The sequence below is a fragment of the Orcinus orca genome, chromosome 19 (genome assembly GCF_937001465.1).
Source record: "Orcinus orca chromosome 19, mOrcOrc1.1, whole genome shotgun sequence".
Taxonomy (NCBI): domain Eukaryota; kingdom Metazoa; phylum Chordata; class Mammalia; order Artiodactyla; family Delphinidae; genus Orcinus; species Orcinus orca.
The window spans coordinates 60,862,104-60,881,437 of record NC_064577.1 but is presented as its reverse complement, the minus strand read 5'-3'; the positions used below and the strand labels follow the sequence as shown (position 1 = coordinate 60,881,437).

The 19,334-nt window shown below is 77.0% G+C and overlaps 8 non-coding genes and 10 pseudogenes across 8 annotated transcripts; all 18 read left to right on the top strand.

Moving 5' to 3' along the window:
- The first annotated feature begins 676 nt into the window (after positions 1–676).
- On the top strand, positions 677–785 carry LOC125962585 (uncharacterized; annotated as a pseudogene).
- Positions 786–1,719: 934 nt separating this feature from the next.
- LOC125962291 (5S ribosomal RNA) lies at positions 1,720–1,838 on the top strand. The gene has a single exon (XR_007473812.1). It is a non-coding gene; the product is annotated as a 5S ribosomal RNA (ribosomal RNA).
- A 926-nt stretch (positions 1,839–2,764) lies between these two features.
- On the top strand, positions 2,765–2,873 carry LOC125962584 (uncharacterized; annotated as a pseudogene).
- Positions 2,874–3,799: 926 nt separating this feature from the next.
- LOC125962280 (5S ribosomal RNA) lies at positions 3,800–3,918 on the top strand. The gene has a single exon (XR_007473801.1). It is a non-coding gene; the product is annotated as a 5S ribosomal RNA (ribosomal RNA).
- A 926-nt stretch (positions 3,919–4,844) lies between these two features.
- Positions 4,845–4,953, top strand: LOC125962534 (uncharacterized; annotated as a pseudogene).
- A 934-nt stretch (positions 4,954–5,887) lies between these two features.
- Positions 5,888–5,996, top strand: LOC125962583 (uncharacterized; annotated as a pseudogene).
- A 933-nt stretch (positions 5,997–6,929) lies between these two features.
- Positions 6,930–7,038, top strand: LOC125962533 (uncharacterized; annotated as a pseudogene).
- Positions 7,039–7,972: 934 nt separating this feature from the next.
- LOC125962582 (uncharacterized) lies at positions 7,973–8,081 on the top strand (annotated as a pseudogene).
- A 933-nt stretch (positions 8,082–9,014) lies between these two features.
- Positions 9,015–9,123, top strand: LOC125962532 (uncharacterized; annotated as a pseudogene).
- A 934-nt stretch (positions 9,124–10,057) lies between these two features.
- LOC125962269 (5S ribosomal RNA) lies at positions 10,058–10,176 on the top strand. Its single transcript, XR_007473790.1, has one exon. It is a non-coding gene; the product is annotated as a 5S ribosomal RNA (ribosomal RNA).
- Positions 10,177–11,102: 926 nt separating this feature from the next.
- Positions 11,103–11,221, top strand: LOC125962258 (5S ribosomal RNA). Its single transcript, XR_007473779.1, has one exon. It is a non-coding gene; the product is annotated as a 5S ribosomal RNA (ribosomal RNA).
- A 926-nt stretch (positions 11,222–12,147) lies between these two features.
- LOC125962247 (5S ribosomal RNA) lies at positions 12,148–12,266 on the top strand. The gene has a single exon (XR_007473768.1). It is a non-coding gene; the product is annotated as a 5S ribosomal RNA (ribosomal RNA).
- A 926-nt stretch (positions 12,267–13,192) lies between these two features.
- LOC125962236 (5S ribosomal RNA) lies at positions 13,193–13,311 on the top strand. The gene has a single exon (XR_007473757.1). It is a non-coding gene; the product is annotated as a 5S ribosomal RNA (ribosomal RNA).
- A 926-nt stretch (positions 13,312–14,237) lies between these two features.
- LOC125962225 (5S ribosomal RNA) lies at positions 14,238–14,356 on the top strand. The gene has a single exon (XR_007473746.1). It is a non-coding gene; the product is annotated as a 5S ribosomal RNA (ribosomal RNA).
- A 925-nt stretch (positions 14,357–15,281) lies between these two features.
- LOC125962214 (5S ribosomal RNA) lies at positions 15,282–15,400 on the top strand. The gene has a single exon (XR_007473735.1). It is a non-coding gene; the product is annotated as a 5S ribosomal RNA (ribosomal RNA).
- Positions 15,401–16,325: 925 nt separating this feature from the next.
- On the top strand, positions 16,326–16,434 carry LOC125962531 (uncharacterized; annotated as a pseudogene).
- A 934-nt stretch (positions 16,435–17,368) lies between these two features.
- On the top strand, positions 17,369–17,477 carry LOC125962499 (uncharacterized; annotated as a pseudogene).
- Positions 17,478–18,410: 933 nt separating this feature from the next.
- On the top strand, positions 18,411–18,519 carry LOC125962530 (uncharacterized; annotated as a pseudogene).
- Positions 18,520–19,334: the final 815 nt, after the last annotated feature.

The following is a 19,334-nucleotide window of genomic DNA, read 5'->3' as shown; positions in this document are numbered from 1 at the left end:
GCCCGCGAGCCCCTCGACCTGCACCTGGCCGCCCCCACCGGCGCCCAGCCCCGGCGCCGCCACCTGTGTGCCGGTGTGTCCCTCCACAGCTCCCTCCGACAAAAGCCCCCCACCCCCACCCCGCCCCTCTGGCGTGTCACCGCGGCCGGGTGCGGGAGCGGGATCGAGGGCAGGGGCCGCTTCCCCGGGCCTGCCGGCCACCAGGGGCGGGGTCCTGAGCTCGGCGGGGGGTGTGGGGGCAAGGGTGGCCTTGCCGGGGCTGAGGGGCCGTGGCGACTCAATGGTGGCTCCCAGTGGCTTCGGGCCAGCTGCCGTCGGGCAGGAGGGCCGGCCCGGGCTGCGGCCGGGCTGCGCCTAGCGCCGCGTGGGCCGGCAGGGCCGATGCCCAAGGGACCGCGGGCCCCGGGCCCTGAAGCCTCCGGGGCCACGTCCCTGTGAGCGACGTGCGGGATCTTGGGCGGGGCGCCAAGCGCCGAAGGGTTTGCTGGGTCACGGCCGCCCTGGGCTGGGAGGTGGTCGCCAAACCCTCCGCCGCCGCCCGATACCCGAGACCTCCGTTCCCCCTGCCTGGGCGGGCGAGGGGGCCCTGCCGGGGCGGGCCGGCCGCCAGGCTGGCGTTAAGGCGCCAGCGCCAGCGAAACTGGGCCTCAAGAGGCAGCCCGCGGCCCCCGCCCCCGTCTACGGCCATAGCACACTGAACGCGCCCGATCTCGTCAGCTAAGCAGGGTCGGGCCTGGTTAGTACTTGGATGGGAGACCGCCTGGGAATACCGGGTGCTGTAGGCTTTTTGCCTCCCGCTCCGCCCGCCTTCTCCTTTACTCGCCCGCGGCGGGGGCCGCCGGCTCCGCCCCCGCCGGGCCCCGCGGCAGGCCCCACCTCCTCAGGCCCCTCCCACCACGGCGCGCGCCGGCGGGGGCGCTCCCCGCCGGCCCGGCCGGCCAGGCGGCCAGAAGGCGGCCCTGGAAGGCAGCCGCACCCCAGACGCTCCCGGGGTGGCTGGCCCGGACCCAGACTCCGCCGCGGGCCCACTTGCCGTCCTTTCGGCCCGCGAGCCCCTCGACCTGCACCTGGCCGCCCCCACCGGCGCCCAGCCCCGGCGCCGCCACCTGTGTGCCGGTGTGTCCCTCCACAGCTCCCTCCGACAAAAGCCCCCCACCCCCACCCCGCCCCTCTGGCGTGTCACCGCGGCCGGGTGCGGGAGCGGGATCGAGGGCAGGGGCCGCTTCCCCGGGCCTGCCGGCCACCAGGGGCGGGGTCCTGAGCTCGGCGGGGGGTGTGGGGGCAAGGGTGGCCTTGCCGGGGCTGAGGGGCCGTGGCGACTCAATGGTGGCTCCCAGTGGCTTCGGGCCAGCTGCCGTCGGGCAGGAGGGCCGGCCCGGGCTGCGGCCGGGCTGCGCCTAGCGCCGCGTGGGCCGGCAGGGCCGATGCCCAAGGGACCGCGGGCCCCGGGCCCTGAAGCCTCCGGGGCCACGTCCCTGTGAGCGACGTGCGGGATCTTGGGCGGGGCGCCAAGCGCCGAAGGGTTTGCTGGGTCACGGCCGCCCTGGGCTGGGAGGTGGTCGCCAAACCCTCCGCCGCCGCCCGATACCCGAGACCTCCGTTCCCCCTGCCTGGGCGGGCGAGGGGGCCCTGCCGGGGCGGGCCGGCCGCCAGGCTGGCGTTAAGGCGCCAGCGCCAGCGAAACTGGGCCTCAAGAGGCAGCCCGCGGCCCCCGCCCCCGTCTACGGCCATACCACCCTGAACGCGCCCGATCTCGTCTGATCTCGGAAGCTAAGCAGGGTCGGGCCTGGTTAGTACTTGGATGGGAGACCGCCTGGGAATACCGGGTGCTGTAGGCTTTTTGCCTCCCGCTCCGCCCGCCTTCTCCTTTACTCGCCCGCGGCGGGGGCCGCCGGCTCCGCCCCCGCCGGGCCCCGCGGCAGGCCCCACCTCCTCAGGCCCCTCCCACCACGGCGCGCGCCGGCGGGGGCGCTCCCCGCCGGCCCGGCCGGCCAGAAGGCGGCCCTGGAAGGCAGCCGCACCCCAGACGCTCCCGGGGTGGCTGGCCCGGACCCAGACTCCGCCGCGGGCCCACTTGCCGTCCTTTCGGCCCGCGAGCCCCTCGACCTGCACCTGGCCGCCCCCACCGGCGCCCAGCCCCGGCGCCGCCACCTGTGTGCCGGTGTGTCCCTCCACAGCTCCCTCCGACAAAAGCCCCCCACCCCCACCCCGCCCCTCTGGCGTGTCACCGCGGCCGGGTGCGGGAGCGGGATCGAGGGCAGGGGCCGCTTCCCCGGGCCTGCCGGCCACCAGGGGCGGGGTCCTGAGCTCGGCGGGGGGTGTGGGGGCAAGGGTGGCCTTGCCGGGGCTGAGGGGCCGTGGCGACTCAATGGTGGCTCCCAGTGGCTTCGGGCCAGCTGCCGTCGGGCAGGAGGGCCGGCCCGGGCTGCGGCCGGGCTGCGCCTAGCGCCGCGTGGGCCGGCAGGGCCGATGCCCAAGGGACCGCGGGCCCCGGGCCCTGAAGCCTCCGGGGCCACGTCCCTGTGAGCGACGTGCGGGATCTTGGGCGGGGCGCCAAGCGCCGAAGGGTTTGCTGGGTCACGGCCGCCCTGGGCTGGGAGGTGGTCGCCAAACCCTCCGCCGCCGCCCGATACCCGAGACCTCCGTTCCCCCTGCCTGGGCGGGCGAGGGGGCCCTGCCGGGGCGGGCCGGCCGCCAGGCTGGCGTTAAGGCGCCAGCGCCAGCGAAACTGGGCCTCAAGAGGCAGCCCGCGGCCCCCGCCCCCGTCTACGGCCATAGCACACTGAACGCGCCCGATCTCGTCAGCTAAGCAGGGTCGGGCCTGGTTAGTACTTGGATGGGAGACCGCCTGGGAATACCGGGTGCTGTAGGCTTTTTGCCTCCCGCTCCGCCCGCCTTCTCCTTTACTCGCCCGCGGCGGGGGCCGCCGGCTCCGCCCCCGCCGGGCCCCGCGGCAGGCCCCACCTCCTCAGGCCCCTCCCACCACGGCGCGCGCCGGCGGGGGCGCTCCCCGCCGGCCCGGCCGGCCAGAAGGCGGCCCTGGAAGGCAGCCGCACCCCAGACGCTCCCGGGGTGGCTGGCCCGGACCCAGACTCCGCCGCGGGCCCACTTGCCGTCCTTTCGGCCCGCGAGCCCCTCGACCTGCACCTGGCCGCCCCCACCGGCGCCCAGCCCCGGCGCCGCCACCTGTGTGCCGGTGTGTCCCTCCACAGCTCCCTCCGACAAAAGCCCCCCACCCCCACCCCGCCCCTCTGGCGTGTCACCGCGGCCGGGTGCGGGAGCGGGATCGAGGGCAGGGGCCGCTTCCCCGGGCCTGCCGGCCACCAGGGGCGGGGTCCTGAGCTCGGCGGGGGGTGTGGGGGCAAGGGTGGCCTTGCCGGGGCTGAGGGGCCGTGGCGACTCAATGGTGGCTCCCAGTGGCTTCGGGCCAGCTGCCGTCGGGCAGGAGGGCCGGCCCGGGCTGCGGCCGGGCTGCGCCTAGCGCCGCGTGGGCCGGCAGGGCCGATGCCCAAGGGACCGCGGGCCCCGGGCCCTGAAGCCTCCGGGGCCACGTCCCTGTGAGCGACGTGCGGGATCTTGGGCGGGGCGCCAAGCGCCGAAGGGTTTGCTGGGTCACGGCCGCCCTGGGCTGGGAGGTGGTCGCCAAACCCTCCGCCGCCGCCCGATACCCGAGACCTCCGTTCCCCCTGCCTGGGCGGGCGAGGGGGCCCTGCCGGGGCGGGCCGGCCGCCAGGCTGGCGTTAAGGCGCCAGCGCCAGCGAAACTGGGCCTCAAGAGGCAGCCCGCGGCCCCCGCCCCCGTCTACGGCCATACCACCCTGAACGCGCCCGATCTCGTCTGATCTCGGAAGCTAAGCAGGGTCGGGCCTGGTTAGTACTTGGATGGGAGACCGCCTGGGAATACCGGGTGCTGTAGGCTTTTTGCCTCCCGCTCCGCCCGCCTTCTCCTTTACTCGCCCGCGGCGGGGGCCGCCGGCTCCGCCCCCGCCGGGCCCCGCGGCAGGCCCCACCTCCTCAGGCCCCTCCCACCACGGCGCGCGCCGGCGGGGGCGCTCCCCGCCGGCCCGGCCGGCCAGAAGGCGGCCCTGGAAGGCAGCCGCACCCCAGACGCTCCCGGGGTGGCTGGCCCGGACCCAGACTCCGCCGCGGGCCCACTTGCCGTCCTTTCGGCCCGCGAGCCCCTCGACCTGCACCTGGCCGCCCCCACCGGCGCCCAGCCCCGGCGCCGCCACCTGTGTGCCGGTGTGTCCCTCCACAGCTCCCTCCGACAAAAGCCCCCCACCCCCACCCCGCCCCTCTGGCGTGTCACCGCGGCCGGGTGCGGGAGCGGGATCGAGGGCAGGGGCCGCTTCCCCGGGCCTGCCGGCCACCAGGGGCGGGGTCCTGAGCTCGGCGGGGGGTGTGGGGGCAAGGGTGGCCTTGCCGGGGCTGAGGGGCCGTGGCGACTCAATGGTGGCTCCCAGTGGCTTCGGGCCAGCTGCCGTCGGGCAGGAGGGCCGGCCCGGGCTGCGGCCGGGCTGCGCCTAGCGCCGCGTGGGCCGGCAGGGCCGATGCCCAAGGGACCGCGGGCCCCGGGCCCTGAAGCCTCCGGGGCCACGTCCCTGTGAGCGACGTGCGGGATCTTGGGCGGGGCGCCAAGCGCCGAAGGGTTTGCTGGGTCACGGCTGCCCTGGGCTGAGAGGTGGTCGCCAAACCCTCCGCCGCCGCCCGATACCCGAGACCTCCGTTCCCCCTGCCTGGGCGGGCGAGGGGGCCCTGCCGGGGCGGGCCGGCCGCCAGGCTGGCGTTAAGGCGCCAGCGCCAGCGAAACTGGGCCTCAAGAGGCAGCCCGCGGCCCCCGCCCCCGTCTACGGCCATAGCACCCTGAACGCGCCCGATCTCGTCAGCTAAGCAGGGTCGGGCCTGGTTAGTACTTGGATGGGAGACCGCCTGGGAATACCGGGTGCTGTAGGCTTTTTGCCTCCCGCTCCGCCCGCCTTCTCCTTTACTCGCCCGCGGCGGGGGCCGCCGGCTCCGCCCCCGCCGGGCCCCGCGGCAGGCCCCACCTCCTCAGGCCCCTCCCACCACGGCGCGCGCCGGCGGGGGCGCTCCCCGCCGGCCCGGCCGGCCAGGCGGCCAGAAGGCGGCCCTGGAAGGCAGCCGCACCCCAGACGCTCCCGGGGTGGCTGGCCCGGACCCAGACTCCGCCGCGGGCCCACTTGCCGTCCTTTCGGCCCGCGAGCCCCTCGACCTGCACCTGGCCGCCCCCACCGGCGCCCAGCCCCGGCGCCGCCACCTGTGTGCCGGTGTGTCCCTCCACAGCTCCCTCCGACAAAAGCCCCCCACCCCCACCCCGCCCCTCTGGCGTGTCACCGCGGCCGGGTGCGGGAGCGGGATCGAGGGCAGGGGCCGCTTCCCCGGGCCTGCCGGCCACCAGGGGCGGGGTCCTGAGCTCGGCGGGGGGTGTGGGGGCAAGGGTGGCCTTGCCGGGGCTGAGGGGCCGTGGCGACTCAATGGTGGCTCCCAGTGGCTTCGGGCCAGCTGCCGTCGGGCAGGAGGGCCGGCCCGGGCTGCGGCCGGGCTGCGCCTAGCGCCGCGTGGGCCGGCAGGGCCGATGCCCAAGGGACCGCGGGCCCCGGGCCCTGAAGCCTCCGGGGCCACGTCCCTGTGAGCGACGTGCGGGATCTTGGGCGGGGCGCCAAGCGCCGAAGGGTTTGCTGGGTCACGGCCGCCCTGGGCTGGGAGGTGGTCGCCAAACCCTCCGCCGCCGCCCGATACCCGAGACCTCCGTTCCCCCTGCCTGGGCGGGCGAGGGGGCCCTGCCGGGGCGGGCCGGCCGCCAGGCTGGCGTTAAGGCGCCAGCGCCAGCGAAACTGGGCCTCAAGAGGCAGCCCGCGGCCCCCGCCCCCGTCTACGGCCATAGCACACTGAACGCGCCCGATCTCGTCAGCTAAGCAGGGTCGGGCCTGGTTAGTACTTGGATGGGAGACCGCCTGGGAATACCGGGTGCTGTAGGCTTTTTGCCTCCCGCTCCGCCCGCCTTCTCCTTTACTCGCCCGCGGCGGGGGCCGCCGGCTCCGCCCCCGCCGGGCCCCGCGGCAGGCCCCACCTCCTCAGGCCCCTCCCACCACGGCGCGCGCCGGCGGGGGCGCTCCCCGCCGGCCCGGCCGGCCAGGCGGCCAGAAGGCGGCCCTGGAAGGCAGCCGCACCCCAGACGCTCCCGGGGTGGCTGGCCCGGACCCAGACTCCGCCGCGGGCCCACTTGCCGTCCTTTCGGCCCGCGAGCCCCTCGACCTGCACCTGGCCGCCCCCACCGGCGCCCAGCCCCGGCGCCGCCACCTGTGTGCCGGTGTGTCCCTCCACAGCTCCCTCCGACAAAAGCCCCCCACCCCCACCCCGCCCCTCTGGCGTGTCACCGCGGCCGGGTGCGGGAGCGGGATCGAGGGCAGGGGCCGCTTCCCCGGGCCTGCCGGCCACCAGGGGCGGGGTCCTGAGCTCGGCGGGGGGTGTGGGGGCAAGGGTGGCCTTGCCGGGGCTGAGGGGCGTGGCGACTCAATGGTGGCTCCCAGTGGCTTCGGGCCAGCTGCCGTCGGGCAGGAGGGCCGGCCCGGGCTGCGGCCGGGCTGCGCCTAGCGCCGCGTGGGCCGGCAGGGCCGATGCCCAAGGGACCGCGGGCCCCGGGCCCTGAAGCCTCCGGGGCCACGTCCCTGTGAGCGACGTGCGGGATCTTGGGCGGGGCGCCAAGCGCCGAAGGGTTTGCTGGGTCACGGCCGCCCTGGGCTGGGAGGTGGTCGCCAAACCCTCCGCCGCCGCCCGATACCCGAGACCTCCGTTCCCCCTGCCTGGGCGGGCGAGGGGGCCCTGCCGGGGCGGGCCGGCCGCCAGGCTGGCGTTAAGGCGCCAGCGCCAGCGAAACTGGGCCTCAAGAGGCAGCCCGCGGCCCCCGCCCCCGTCTACGGCCATAGCACCCTGAACGCGCCCGATCTCGTCAGCTAAGCAGGGTCGGGCCTGGTTAGTACTTGGATGGGAGACCGCCTGGGAATACCGGGTGCTGTAGGCTTTTTGCCTCCCGCTCCGCCCGCCTTCTCCTTTACTCGCCCGCGGCGGGGGCCGCCGGCTCCGCCCCCGCCGGGCCCCGCGGCAGGCCCCACCTCCTCAGGCCCCTCCCACCACGGCGCGCGCCGGCGGGGGCGCTCCCCGCCGGCCCGGCCGGCCAGGCGGCCAGAAGGCGGCCCTGGAAGGCAGCCGCACCCCAGACGCTCCCGGGGTGGCTGGCCCGGACCCAGACTCCGCCGCGGGCCCACTTGCCGTCCTTTCGGCCCGCGAGCCCCTCGACCTGCACCTGGCCGCCCCCACCGGCGCCCAGCCCCGGCGCCGCCACCTGTGTGCCGGTGTGTCCCTCCACAGCTCCCTCCGACAAAAGCCCCCCACCCCCACCCCGCCCCTCTGGCGTGTCACCGCGGCCGGGTGCGGGAGCGGGATCGAGGGCAGGGGCCGCTTCCCCGGGCCTGCCGGCCACCAGGGGCGGGGTCCTGAGCTCGGCGGGGGGTGTGGGGGCAAGGGTGGCCTTGCCGGGGCTGAGGGGCCGTGGCGACTCAATGGTGGCTCCCAGTGGCTTCGGGCCAGCTGCCGTCGGGCAGGAGGGCCGGCCCGGGCTGCGGCCGGGCTGCGCCTAGCGCCGCGTGGGCCGGCAGGGCCGATGCCCAAGGGACCGCGGGCCCCGGGCCCTGAAGCCTCCGGGGCCACGTCCCTGTGAGCGACGTGCGGGATCTTGGGCGGGGCGCCAAGCGCCGAAGGGTTTGCTGGGTCACGGCCGCCCTGGGCTGGGAGGTGGTCGCCAAACCCTCCGCCGCCGCCCGATACCCGAGACCTCCGTTCCCCCTGCCTGGGCGGGCGAGGGGGCCCTGCCGGGGCGGGCCGGCCGCCAGGCTGGCGTTAAGGCGCCAGCGCCAGCGAAACTGGGCCTCAAGAGGCAGCCCGCGGCCCCCGCCCCCGTCTACGGCCATAGCACACTGAACGCGCCCGATCTCGTCAGCTAAGCAGGGTCGGGCCTGGTTAGTACTTGGATGGGAGACCGCCTGGGAATACCGGGTGCTGTAGGCTTTTTGCCTCCCGCTCCGCCCGCCTTCTCCTTTACTCGCCCGCGGCGGGGGCCGCCGGCTCCGCCCCCGCCGGGCCCCGCGGCAGGCCCCACCTCCTCAGGCCCCTCCCACCACGGCGCGCGCCGGCGGGGGCGCTCCCCGCCGGCCCGGCCGGCCAGGCGGCCAGAAGGCGGCCCTGGAAGGCAGCCGCACCCCAGACGCTCCCGGGGTGGCTGGCCCGGACCCAGACTCCGCCGCGGGCCCACTTGCCGTCCTTTCGGCCCGCGAGCCCCTCGACCTGCACCTGGCCGCCCCCACCGGCGCCCAGCCCCGGCGCCGCCACCTGTGTGCCGGTGTGTCCCTCCACAGCTCCCTCCGACAAAAGCCCCCCACCCCCACCCCGCCCCTCTGGCGTGTCACCGCGGCCGGGTGCGGGAGCGGGATCGAGGGCAGGGGCCGCTTCCCCGGGCCTGCCGGCCACCAGGGGCGGGGTCCTGAGCTCGGCGGGGGGTGTGGGGGCAAGGGTGGCCTTGCCGGGGCTGAGGGGCGTGGCGACTCAATGGTGGCTCCCAGTGGCTTCGGGCCAGCTGCCGTCGGGCAGGAGGGCCGGCCCGGGCTGCGGCCGGGCTGCGCCTAGCGCCGCGTGGGCCGGCAGGGCCGATGCCCAAGGGACCGCGGGCCCCGGGCCCTGAAGCCTCCGGGGCCACGTCCCTGTGAGCGACGTGCGGGATCTTGGGCGGGGCGCCAAGCGCCGAAGGGTTTGCTGGGTCACGGCCGCCCTGGGCTGGGAGGTGGTCGCCAAACCCTCCGCCGCCGCCCGATACCCGAGACCTCCGTTCCCCCTGCCTGGGCGGGCGAGGGGGCCCTGCCGGGGCGGGCCGGCCGCCAGGCTGGCGTTAAGGCGCCAGCGCCAGCGAAACTGGGCCTCAAGAGGCAGCCCGCGGCCCCCGCCCCCGTCTACGGCCATAGCACCCTGAACGCGCCCGATCTCGTCAGCTAAGCAGGGTCGGGCCTGGTTAGTACTTGGATGGGAGACCGCCTGGGAATACCGGGTGCTGTAGGCTTTTTGCCTCCCGCTCCGCCCGCCTTCTCCTTTACTCGCCCGCGGCGGGGGCCGCCGGCTCCGCCCCCGCCGGGCCCCGCGGCAGGCCCCACCTCCTCAGGCCCCTCCCACCACGGCGCGCGCCGGCGGGGGCGCTCCCCGCCGGCCCGGCCGGCCAGGCGGCCAGAAGGCGGCCCTGGAAGGCAGCCGCACCCCAGACGCTCCCGGGGTGGCTGGCCCGGACCCAGACTCCGCCGCGGGCCCACTTGCCGTCCTTTCGGCCCGCGAGCCCCTCGACCTGCACCTGGCCGCCCCCACCGGCGCCCAGCCCCGGCGCCGCCACCTGTGTGCCGGTGTGTCCCTCCACAGCTCCCTCCGACAAAAGCCCCCCACCCCCACCCCGCCCCTCTGGCGTGTCACCGCGGCCGGGTGCGGGAGCGGGATCGAGGGCAGGGGCCGCTTCCCCGGGCCTGCCGGCCACCAGGGGCGGGGTCCTGAGCTCGGCGGGGGGTGTGGGGGCAAGGGTGGCCTTGCCGGGGCTGAGGGGCCGTGGCGACTCAATGGTGGCTCCCAGTGGCTTCGGGCCAGCTGCCGTCGGGCAGGAGGGCCGGCCCGGGCTGCGGCCGGGCTGCGCCTAGCGCCGCGTGGGCCGGCAGGGCCGATGCCCAAGGGACCGCGGGCCCCGGGCCCTGAAGCCTCCGGGGCCACGTCCCTGTGAGCGACGTGCGGGATCTTGGGCGGGGCGCCAAGCGCCGAAGGGTTTGCTGGGTCACGGCCGCCCTGGGCTGGGAGGTGGTCGCCAAACCCTCCGCCGCCGCCCGATACCCGAGACCTCCGTTCCCCCTGCCTGGGCGGGCGAGGGGGCCCTGCCGGGGCGGGCCGGCCGCCAGGCTGGCGTTAAGGCGCCAGCGCCAGCGAAACTGGGCCTCAAGAGGCAGCCCGCGGCCCCCGCCCCCGTCTACGGCCATACCACCCTGAACGCGCCCGATCTCGTCTGATCTCGGAAGCTAAGCAGGGTCGGGCCTGGTTAGTACTTGGATGGGAGACCGCCTGGGAATACCGGGTGCTGTAGGCTTTTTGCCTCCCGCTCCGCCCGCCTTCTCCTTTACTCGCCCGCGGCGGGGGCCGCCGGCTCCGCCCCCGCCGGGCCCCGCGGCAGGCCCCACCTCCTCAGGCCCCTCCCACCACGGCGCGCGCCGGCGGGGGCGCTCCCCGCCGGCCCGGCCGGCCAGAAGGCGGCCCTGGAAGGCAGCCGCACCCCAGACGCTCCCGGGGTGGCTGGCCCGGACCCAGACTCCGCCGCGGGCCCACTTGCCGTCCTTTCGGCCCGCGAGCCCCTCGACCTGCACCTGGCCGCCCCCACCGGCGCCCAGCCCCGGCGCCGCCACCTGTGTGCCGGTGTGTCCCTCCACAGCTCCCTCCGACAAAAGCCCCCCACCCCCACCCCGCCCCTCTGGCGTGTCACCGCGGCCGGGTGCGGGAGCGGGATCGAGGGCAGGGGCCGCTTCCCCGGGCCTGCCGGCCACCAGGGGCGGGGTCCTGAGCTCGGCGGGGGGTGTGGGGGCAAGGGTGGCCTTGCCGGGGCTGAGGGGCCGTGGCGACTCAATGGTGGCTCCCAGTGGCTTCGGGCCAGCTGCCGTCGGGCAGGAGGGCCGGCCCGGGCTGCGGCCGGGCTGCGCCTAGCGCCGCGTGGGCCGGCAGGGCCGATGCCCAAGGGACCGCGGGCCCCGGGCCCTGAAGCCTCCGGGGCCACGTCCCTGTGAGCGACGTGCGGGATCTTGGGCGGGGCGCCAAGCGCCGAAGGGTTTGCTGGGTCACGGCCGCCCTGGGCTGGGAGGTGGTCGCCAAACCCTCCGCCGCCGCCCGATACCCGAGACCTCCGTTCCCCCTGCCTGGGCGGGCGAGGGGGCCCTGCCGGGGCGGGCCGGCCGCCAGGCTGGCGTTAAGGCGCCAGCGCCAGCGAAACTGGGCCTCAAGAGGCAGCCCGCGGCCCCCGCCCCCGTCTACGGCCATACCACCCTGAACGCGCCCGATCTCGTCTGATCTCGGAAGCTAAGCAGGGTCGGGCCTGGTTAGTACTTGGATGGGAGACCGCCTGGGAATACCGGGTGCTGTAGGCTTTTTGCCTCCCGCTCCGCCCGCCTTCTCCTTTACTCGCCCGCGGCGGGGGCCGCCGGCTCCGCCCCCGCCGGGCCCCGCGGCAGGCCCCACCTCCTCAGGCCCCTCCCACCACGGCGCGCGCCGGCGGGGGCGCTCCCCGCCGGCCCGGCCGGCCAGAAGGCGGCCCTGGAAGGCAGCCGCACCCCAGACGCTCCCGGGGTGGCTGGCCCGGACCCAGACTCCGCCGTGGGCCCACTTGCCGTCCTTTCGGCCCGCGAGCCCCTCGACCTGCACCTGGCCGCCCCCACCGGCGCCCAGCCCCGGCGCCGCCACCTGTGTGCCGGTGTGTCCCTCCACAGCTCCCTCCGACAAAAGCCCCCCACCCCCACCCCGCCCCTCTGGCGTGTCACCGCGGCCGGGTGCGGGAGCGGGATCGAGGGCAGGGGCCGCTTCCCCGGGCCTGCCGGCCACCAGGGGCGGGGTCCTGAGCTCGGCGGGGGGTGTGGGGGCAAGGGTGGCCTTGCCGGGGCTGAGGGGCCGTGGCGACTCAATGGTGGCTCCCAGTGGCTTCGGGCCAGCTGCCGTCGGGCAGGAGGGCCGGCCCGGGCTGCGGCCGGGCTGCGCCTAGCGCCGCGTGGGCCGGCAGGGCCGATGCCCAAGGGACCGCGGGCCCCGGGCCCTGAAGCCTCCGGGGCCACGTCCCTGTGAGCGACGTGCGGGATCTTGGGCGGGGCGCCAAGCGCCGAAGGGTTTGCTGGGTCACGGCCGCCCTGGGCTGGGAGGTGGTCGCCAAACCCTCCGCCGCCGCCCGATACCCGAGACCTCCGTTCCCCCTGCCTGGGCGGGCGAGGGGGCCCTGCCGGGGCGGGCCGGCCGCCAGGCTGGCGTTAAGGCGCCAGCGCCAGCGAAACTGGGCCTCAAGAGGCAGCCCGCGGCCCCCGCCCCCGTCTACGGCCATACCACCCTGAACGCGCCCGATCTCGTCTGATCTCGGAAGCTAAGCAGGGTCGGGCCTGGTTAGTACTTGGATGGGAGACCGCCTGGGAATACCGGGTGCTGTAGGCTTTTTGCCTCCCGCTCCGCCCGCCTTCTCCTTTACTCGCCCGCGGCGGGGGCCGCCGGCTCCGCCCCCGCCGGGCCCCGCGGCAGGCCCCACCTCCTCAGGCCCCTCCCACCACGGCGCGCGCCGGCGGGGGCGCTCCCCGCCGGCCCGGCCGGCCAGAAGGCGGCCCTGGAAGGCAGCCGCACCCCAGACGCTCCCGGGGTGGCTGGCCCGGACCCAGACTCCGCCGCGGGCCCACTTGCCGTCCTTTCGGCCCGCGAGCCCCTCGACCTGCACCTGGCCGCCCCCACCGGCGCCCAGCCCCGGCGCCGCCACCTGTGTGCCGGTGTGTCCCTCCACAGCTCCCTCCGACAAAAGCCCCCCACCCCCACCCCGCCCCTCTGGCGTGTCACCGCGGCCGGGTGCGGGAGCGGGATCGAGGGCAGGGGCCGCTTCCCCGGGCCTGCCGGCCACCAGGGGCGGGGTCCTGAGCTCGGCGGGGGGTGTGGGGGCAAGGGTGGCCTTGCCGGGGCTGAGGGGCCGTGGCGACTCAATGGTGGCTCCCAGTGGCTTCGGGCCAGCTGCCGTCGGGCAGGAGGGCCGGCCCGGGCTGCGGCCGGGCTGCGCCTAGCGCCGCGTGGGCCGGCAGGGCCGATGCCCAAGGGACCGCGGGCCCCGGGCCCTGAAGCCTCCGGGGCCACGTCCCTGTGAGCGACGTGCGGGATCTTGGGCGGGGCGCCAAGCGCCGAAGGGTTTGCTGGGTCACGGCCGCCCTGGGCTGGGAGGTGGTCGCCAAACCCTCCGCCGCCGCCCGATACCCGAGACCTCCGTTCCCCCTGCCTGGGCGGGCGAGGGGGCCCTGCCGGGGCGGGCCGGCCGCCAGGCTGGCGTTAAGGCGCCAGCGCCAGCGAAACTGGGCCTCAAGAGGCAGCCCGCGGCCCCCGCCCCCGTCTACGGCCATACCACCCTGAACGCGCCCGATCTCGTCTGATCTCGGAAGCTAAGCAGGGTCGGGCCTGGTTAGTACTTGGATGGGAGACCGCCTGGGAATACCGGGTGCTGTAGGCTTTTTGCCTCCCGCTCCGCCCGCCTTCTCCTTTACTCGCCCGCGGCGGGGGCCGCCGGCTCCGCCCCCGCCGGGCCCCGCGGCAGGCCCCACCTCCTCAGGCCCCTCCCACCACGGCGCGCGCCGGCGGGGGCGCTCCCCGCCGGCCCGGCCGGCCAGAAGGCGGCCCTGGAAGGCAGCCGCACCCCAGACGCTCCCGGGGTGGCTGGCCCGGACCCAGACTCCGCCGTGGGCCCACTTGCCGTCCTTTCGGCCCGCGAGCCCCTCGACCTGCACCTGGCCGCCCCCACCGGCGCCCAGCCCCGGCGCCGCCACCTGTGTGCCGGTGTGTCCCTCCACAGCTCCCTCCGACAAAAGCCCCCCACCCCCACCCCGCCCCTCTGGCGTGTCACCGCGGCCGGGTGCGGGAGCGGGATCGAGGGCAGGGGCCGCTTCCCCGGGCCTGCCGGCCACCAGGGGCGGGGTCCTGAGCTCGGCGGGGGGTGTGGGGGCAAGGGTGGCCTTGCCGGGGCTGAGGGGCCGTGGCGACTCAATGGTGGCTCCCAGTGGCTTCGGGCCAGCTGCCGTCGGGCAGGAGGGCCGGCCCGGGCTGCGGCCGGGCTGCGCCTAGCGCCGCGTGGGCCGGCAGGGCCGATGCCCAAGGGACCGCGGGCCCCGGGCCCTGAAGCCTCCGGGGCCACGTCCCTGTGAGCGACGTGCGGGATCTTGGGCGGGGCGCCAAGCGCCGAAGGGTTTGCTGGGTCACGGCCGCCCTGGGCTGGGAGGTGGTCGCCAAACCCTCCGCCGCCGCCCGATACCCGAGACCTCCGTTCCCCCTGCCTGGGCGGGCGAGGGGGCCCTGCCGGGGCGGGCCGGCCGCCAGGCTGGCGTTAAGGCGCCAGCGCCAGCGAAACTGGGCCTCAAGAGGCAGCCCGCGGCCCCCGCCCCCGTCTACGGCCATACCACCCTGAACGCGCCCGATCTCGTCTGATCTCGGAAGCTAAGCAGGGTCGGGCCTGGTTAGTACTTGGATGGGAGACCGCCTGGGAATACCGGGTGCTGTAGGCTTTTTGCCTCCCGCTCCGCCCGCCTTCTCCTTTACTCGCCCGCGGCGGGGGCCGCCGGCTCCGCCCCCGCCGGGCCCCGCGGCAGGCCCCACCTCCTCAGGCCCCTCCCACCACGGCGCGCGCCGGCGGGGGCGCTCCCCGCCGGCCCGGCCGGCCAGAAGGCGGCCCTGGAAGGCAGCCGCACCCCAGACGCTCCCGGGGTGGCTGGCCCGGACCCAGACTCCGCCGCGGGCCCACTTGCCGTCCTTTCGGCCCGCGAGCCCCTCGACCTGCACCTGGCCGCCCCCACCGGCGCCCAGCCCCGGCGCCGCCACCTGTGTGCCGGTGTGTCCCTCCACAGCTCCCTCCGACAAAAGCCCCCCACCCCCACCCCGCCCCTCTGGCGTGTCACCGCGGCCGGGTGCGGGAGCGGGATCGAGGGCAGGGGCCGCTTCCCCGGGCCTGCCGGCCACCAGGGGCGGGGTCCTGAGCTCGGCGGGGGGTGTGGGGGCAAGGGTGGCCTTGCCGGGGCTGAGGGGCGTGGCGACTCAATGGTGGCTCCCAGTGGCTTCGGGCCAGCTGCCGTCGGGCAGGAGGGCCGGCCCGGGCTGCGGCCGGGCTGCGCCTAGCGCCGCGTGGGCCGGCAGGGCCGATGCCCAAGGGACCGCGGGCCCCGGGCCCTGAAGCCTCCGGGGCCACGTCCCTGTGAGCGACGTGCGGGATCTTGGGCGGGGCGCCAAGCGCCGAAGGGTTTGCTGGGTCACGGCCGCCCTGGGCTGGGAGGTGGTCGCCAAACCCTCCGCCGCCGCCCGATACCCGAGACCTCCGTTCCCCCTGCCTGGGCGGGCGAGGGGGCCCTGCCGGGGCGGGCCGGCCGCCAGGCTGGCGTTAAGGCGCCAGCGCCAGCGAAACTGGGCCTCAAGAGGCAGCCCGCGGCCCCCGCCCCCGTCTACGGCCATACCACCCTGAACGCGCCCGATCTCGTCTGATCTCGGAAGCTAAGCAGGGTCGGGCCTGGTTAGTACTTGGATGGGAGACCGCCTGGGAATACCGGGTGCTGTAGGCTTTTTGCCTCCCGCTCCGCCCGCCTTCTCCTTTACTCGCCCGCGGCGGGGGCCGCCGGCTCCGCCCCCGCCGGGCCCCGCGGCAGGCCCCACCTCCTCAGGCCCCTCCCACCACGGCGCGCGCCGGCGGGGGCGCTCCCCGCCGGCCCGGCCGGCCAGAAGGCGGCCCTGGAAGGCAGCCGCACCCCAGACGCTCCCGGGGTGGCTGGCCCGGACCCAGACTCCGCCGCGGGCCCACTTGCCGTCCTTTCGGCCCGCGAGCCCCTCGACCTGCACCTGGCCGCCCCCACCGGCGCCCAGCCCCGGCGCCGCCACCTGTGTGCCGGTGTGTCCCTCCACAGCTCCCTCCGACAAAAGCCCCCCACCCCCACCCCGCCCCTCTGGCGTGTCACCGCGGCCGGGTGCGGGAGCGGGATCGAGGGCAGGGGCCGCTTCCCCGGGCCTGCCGGCCACCAGGGGCGGGGTCCTGAGCTCGGCGGGGGGTGTGGGGGCAAGGGTGGCCTTGCCGGGGCTGAGGGGCGTGGCGACTCAATGGTGGCTCCCAGTGGCTTCGGGCCAGCTGCCGTCGGGCAGGAGGGCCGGCCCGGGCTGCGGCCGGGCTGCGCCTAGCGCCGCGTGGGCCGGCAGGGCCGATGCCCAAGGGACCGCGGGCCCCGGGCCCTGAAGCCTCCGGGGCCACGTCCCTGTGAGCGACGTGCGGGATCTTGGGCGGGGCGCCAAGCGCCGAAGGGTTTGCTGGGTCACGGCCGCCCTGGGCTGGGAGGTGGTCGCCAAACCCTCCGCCGCCGCCCGATACCCGAGACCTCCGTTCCCCCTGCCTGGGCGGGCGAGGGGGCCCTGCCGGGGCGGGCCGGCCGCCAGGCTGGCGTTAAGGCGCCAGCGCCAGCGAAACTGGGCCTCAAGAGGCAGCCCGCGGCCCCCGCCCCCGTCTACGGCCATAGCACCCTGAACGCGCCCGATCTCGTCAGCTAAGCAGGGTCGGGCCTGGTTAGTACTTGGATGGGAGACCGCCTGGGAATACCGGGTGCTGTAGGCTTTTTGCCTCCCGCTCCGCCCGCCTTCTCCTTTACTCGCCCGCGGCGGGGGCCGCCGGCTCCGCCCCCGCCGGGCCCCGCGGCAGGCCCCACCTCCTCAGGCCCCTCCCACCACGGCGCGCGCCGGCGGGGGCGCTCCCCGCCGGCCCGGCCGGCCAGGCGGCCAGAAGGCGGCCCTGGAAGGCAGCCGCACCCCAGACGCTCCCGGGGTGGCTGGCCCGGACCCAGACTCCGCCGCGGGCCCACTTGCCGTCCTTTCGGCCCGCGAGCCCCTCGACCTGCACCTGGCCGCCCCCACCGGCGCCCAGCCCCGGCGCCGCCACCTGTGTGCCGGTGTGTCCCTCCACAGCTCCCTCCGACAAAAGCCCCCCACCCCCACCCCGCCCCTCTGGCGTGTCACCGCGGCCGGGTGCGGGAGCGGGATCGAGGGCAGGGGCCGCTTCCCCGGGCCTGCCGGCCACCAGGGGCGGGGTCCTGAGCTCGGCGGGGGGTGTGGGGGCAAGGGTGGCCTTGCCGGGGCTGAGGGGCCGTGGCGACTCAATGGTGGCTCCCAGTGGCTTCGGGCCAGCTGCCGTCGGGCAGGAGGGCCGGCCCGGGCTGCGGCCGGGCTGCGCCTAGCGCCGCGTGGGCCGGCAGGGCCGATGCCCAAGGGACCGCGGGCCCCGGGCCCTGAAGCCTCCGGGGCCACGTCCCTGTGAGCGACGTGCGGGATCTTGGGCGGGGCGCCAAGCGCCGAAGGGTTTGCTGGGTCACGGCCGCCCTGGGCTGGGAGGTGGTCGCCAAACCCTCCGCCGCCGCCCGATACCCGAGACCTCCGTTCCCCCTGCCTGGGCGGGCGAGGGGGCCCTGCCGGGGCGGGCCGGCCGCCAGGCTGGCGTTAAGGCGCCAGCGCCAGCGAAACTGGGCCTCAAGAGGCAGCCCGCGGCCCCCGCCCCCGTCTACGGCCATACCACCCTGAACGCGCCCGATCTCGTCAGCTAAGCAGGGTCGGGCCTGGTTAGTACTTGGATGGGAGACCGCCTGGGAATACCGGGTGCTGTAGGCTTTTTGCCTCCCGCTCCGCCCGCCTTCTCCTTTACTCGCCCGCGGCGGGGGCCGCCGGCTCCGCCCCCGCCGGGCCCCGCGGCAGGCCCCACCTCCTCAGGCCCCTCCCACCACGGCGCGCGCCGGCGGGGGCGCTCCCCGCCGGCCCGGCCGGCCAGGCGGCCAGAAGGCGGCCCTGGAAGGCAGCCGCACCCCAGACGCTCCCGGGGTGGCTGGCCCGGACCCAGACTCCGCCGCGGGCCCACTTGCCGTCCTTTCGGCCCGCGAGCCCCTCGACCTGCACCTGGCCGCCCCCACCGGCGCCCAGCCCCGGCGCCGCCACCTGTGTGCCGGTGTGTCCCTCCACAGCTCCCTCCGACAAAAGCCCCCCACCCCCACCCCGCCCCTCTGGCGTGTCACCGCGGCCGGGTGCGGGAGCGGGATCGAGGGCAGGGGCCGCTTCCCCGGGCCTGCCGGCCACCAGGGGCGGGGTCCTGAGCTCGGCGGGGGGTGTGGGGGCAAGGGTGGCCTTGCCGGGGCTGAGGGGCGTGGCGACTCAATGGTGGCTCCCAGTGGCTTCGGGCCAGCTGCCGTCGGGCAGGAGGGCCGGCCCGGGCTGCGGCCGGGCTGCGCCTAGCGCCGCGTGGGCCGGCAGGGCCGATGCCCAAGGGACCGCGGGCCCCGGGCCCTGAAGCCTCCGGGGCCACGTCCCTGTGAGCGACGTGCGGGATCTTGGGCGGGGCGCCAAGCGCCGAAGGGTTTGCTGGGTCACGGCCGCCCTGGGCTGGGAGGTGGTCGCCAAACCCTCCGCCGCCGCCCGATACCCGAGACCTCCGTTCCCCCTGCCTGGGCGGGCGAGGGGGCCCTGCCGGGGCGGGCCGGCCGCCAGGCTGGCGTTAAGGCGCCAGCGCCAGCGAAACTGGGCCTCAAGAGGCAGCCCGCGGCCCCCGCCCCCGTCTACGGCCATAGCACCCTGAACGCGCCCGATCTCGTCAGCTAAGCAGGGTCGGGCCTGGTTAGTACTTGGATGGGAGACCGCCTGGGAATACCGGGTGCTGTAGGCTTTTTGCCTCCCGCTCCGCCCGCCTTCTCCTTTACTCGCCCGCGGCGGGGGCCGCCGGCTCCGCCCCCGCCGGGCCCCGCGGCAGGCCCCACCTCCTCAGGCCCCTCCCACCACGGCGCGCGCCGGCGGGGGCGCTCCCCGCCGGCCCGGCCGGCCAGGCGGCCAGAAGGCGGCCCTGGAAGGCAGCCGCACCCCAGACGCTCCCGGGGTGGCTGGCCCGGACCCAGACTCCGCCGCGGGCCCACTTGCCGTCCTTTCGGCCCGCGAGCCCCTCGACCTGCACCTGGCCGCCCCCACCGGCGCCCAGCCCCGGCGCCGCCACCTGTGTGCCGGTGTGTCCCTCCACAGCTCCCTCCGACAAAAGCCCCCCACCCCCACCCCGCCCCTCTGGCGTGTCACCGCGGCCGGGTGCGGGAGCGGGATCGAGGGCAGGGGCCGCTTCCCCGGGCCTGCCGGCCACCAGGGGCGGGGTCCTGAGCTCGGCGGGGGGTGTGGGGGCAAGGGTGGCCTTGCCGGGGCTGAGGGGCCGTGGCGACTCAATGGTGGCTCCCAGTGGCTTCGGGCCAGCTGCCGTCGGGCAGGAGGGCCGGCCCGGGCTGCGGCCGGGCTGCGCCTAGCGCCGCGTGGGCCGGCAGGGCCGATGCCCAAGGGACCGCGGGCCCCGGGCCCTGAAGCCTCCGGGGCCACGTCCCTGTGAGCGACGTGCGGGATCTTGGGCGGGGCGCCAAGCGCCGAAGGGTTTGCTGGGTCACGGCCGCCCTGGGCTGGGAGGTGGTCGCCAAACCCTCCGCCGCCGCCCGATACCCGAGACCTCCG